The sequence below is a fragment of the Schistocerca piceifrons genome, chromosome 3 (assembly GCF_021461385.2).
Source record: "Schistocerca piceifrons isolate TAMUIC-IGC-003096 chromosome 3, iqSchPice1.1, whole genome shotgun sequence".
NCBI lineage: Eukaryota > Metazoa > Arthropoda > Insecta > Orthoptera > Acrididae > Schistocerca > Schistocerca piceifrons.
The window spans coordinates 250,436,234-250,439,069 of NC_060140.1; the positions used below are offsets into that span (position 1 = coordinate 250,436,234).

At 45.2% G+C, this 2,836-nt stretch overlaps 1 pseudogene; it reads right to left on the reverse strand.

Moving 5' to 3' along the window:
- Positions 1-598: 598 nt before the first annotated feature.
- On the reverse strand, positions 599-716 carry LOC124790199 (annotated as a pseudogene).
- Between the last annotated feature and the right edge of the window lie 2,120 nt (positions 717-2,836).

Below are 2,836 nucleotides of genomic sequence, written 5' to 3' on the forward strand. Positions count from 1 at the left end.
CGGCGGTAATTTCTCACATATTAGGCTACCAAGGGCGCCGGGTCAACTGCGCGCGCCAGCTCTCGCCGTCGAAACACCGGCCCCACTTGGACGGGTTACAAGCTCGAAGAGAAATCGTTTGGGCTGTTAAGTACGTTAGTGGGCAATAACACCAGCTGAACTGAGCGGTTTTCGACGTGGATTCCTCACAACTGCTCAACTAGAAATAATAAATCACGTTGAAGAATAGAGTTATTGTCCTGTAGCTGACGAGGCCGCTAGAGATCGAGGGTACCAAGGAGTTTTAATTACGCGTATCATTTTGGAAAAATAAAGTTTCGTAACAAACTTTTGATGTTTCCTTGTAGTTGTCTGCAGTTTCGCTACATTGTGAAATCCACGTGCCACGGGAACATAAGTAGCCGGTACACTCCGTCTTCATGCCACGAGTGGCCTACCAGGACCATCCGACCGCCGTGTCATCCTCAGAGGAGGATGTGGATAGGAAGGGCGTGGGGTCAGCACACCGCCGTTATGATGGTATTCTTGACCGAAGCCGCTACTATTCGGTCGAGTAGCTCCTCAATTGGCATCACGAGGCTGAGTGCACCCCGAAAAATGGCAACAGCGCATGGCCGCCTGGATGGTCACCCATCGAAGTGCCGACCACGCCCGACAGCGCTTACCTTCGGTGATCTCACGGGAACCGGTGCATCCACTGCGGCAAGGCCGTTTCTCGTAAGTAGCCGCTGGAGGAACCAGAAGTGGTTTGTGCAGCACGTTTATAAACTGGATTATAGTTCAATAATTCATTTTCAGCATCGGAAGGGAAATAACGTAGCAAAGATGCATTTAGAGCTGGTGCAAACGTACGGCAGCAAAGCAACATCATATGCATCAGTGATTAGGTGGCGCAGACGTTTCTCAAGTGGCAAAACAAGACTGAATGACGAAGCAGCAAGTGGCTGACCATCTCGCCATGAAGAGCCGGGAACCACAACAGAAATGCTACTTCTGGTACTCAAAGACAGCATTTCACAATCAATCCACTAGTAGGAAAAGTGTTAAACGGTCGCGGATTGGTTTTCTACATCTTGTCCGACATTTTGAAGATGACAAAATCCGCCGCCTGCTGGAATCCGCGACTGCTCACACACCCGAACCGAGGGAGCAGCTGGAATGCTGCAGCTGTATTAGCCCAATGTGTGTAAACATTTGAGTTCACCACCGCCAAAAAAGACGAGGACGCAACCATCATAAGACAATACCACTAAAATCTACTGACAAGTATGTTGGAGGTTGCCAAGACGAATCACTGCGGGAAGCCGCGTAGGACACAGCAAGACATGCTGCTTCTTTGGGCTATAAAATATTGTCCTCAACACTGTATTTTCCAGACATGGCACCCACTGGCTTCGTCTTCTTTCCTCGGATGAGAAAACCATAGTGGCAGGCATTTCCAGCGTGACGAAGAGCTCATCATCTGGCTGCCTAAGTGCAGACTTCTACAGCCACGGTCTACGTCAACGTAATCTGTCAGTGAGAAAAATGTGTCGCACTGCACTGTTCATACACAGTTCACCAAGTTCATGGTCGCAATTTGATTTTTTGTTTCGAGATGATAATTAAAAATTTTGTGACTTCGCCTCCTAAGATCAGACGGCCGGCCGAAGTGGCCGCGCGATTCTGGCGCTGCAGTCTGGAACCGCGAGACCGCTACGGTCGCAGGTTCGAATCTTGCCTCGGGCATGGATGTGTGTGATGTCCTTAGGTTAGTTAGGTTTAACTAGTTCTAAGTTCTAGGGGACTAATGACCTCAGCAGTTGAGTCCCATAGTGCTCAGAGCCATTTTCCTAAGATCAGACAGGCATTGGATGGGGACAGAAAATGAGACGGTCTCATCTTTCAAGAAATCATTCCAGGTAGTCGCCTTAATAAACTTAGGATGATTACTCAAAACGTGAATCTAGATCGCCGGATTAAATCTGAGTGCCACTTCCCCACATGCGAGTCCAAACAATCAGCCGCTGCATCTCCTCATTCACGAATTACGTAGGTGGAAGACACAACAATCATGACAAGACGTATTGACGAAGCCATTCTAGTCCTGCCCACAACAGAAACCTTATATATAAAACAACAGTTTAAAAAAAATATTTATATGGCTACATTCCGATCATTTACAGATTTTTTTTATGAGACTAATTGAAGGGCTTATTTCAATAGTGGTACAAGTCGATTATCTGCACTTTTCTGTCTATAACGCTTCTGAAATTAATCAGCCAAACGAACAGAAAGAAAGATTCATCTCTAGCAAGAAGCCATATCCTTGAATATTTCTGGTATCTCAACTGAAGATTTTTCAGCGCTCATTTAACTTTAGGACTCTGTATCTCAGAATGAACAAAAATGGACTTTTACCACTATTGAAATAAGCCCTTCAATTATCTCTACTCAAGACTTCCTCTGTGGTATAGGGGTTAAGCAGAAATCTCTTTAATTTACATTTGAAAACATTTCCGCTACCTATCGAACATTTTATTTCCATGGATGGATTGTCAAGGAGTTTTATAGCTGTTTATTTAACCCATTTCTGTGCAAAAGTTAGATTCATTAAACCCCACAAAATGGTGAAAGGAAAAAAAATTATCGCTCACAGGCCTCAGAACATTGCTTACAGTGGCGTACTGCAGTAAATTTCTGGTTCTCCATACACACATAGTCAATTATGATCTTTCCCGTGCTAAGCAAGTCACAAGCAGTCGTGAAATGTTTGCCACATTTTGTAATTCGTTACTCGGTCATGCAAAATTGTTTTCCGTGAAGTAAACGAGTGAGTTGCGACCGACATGAAATC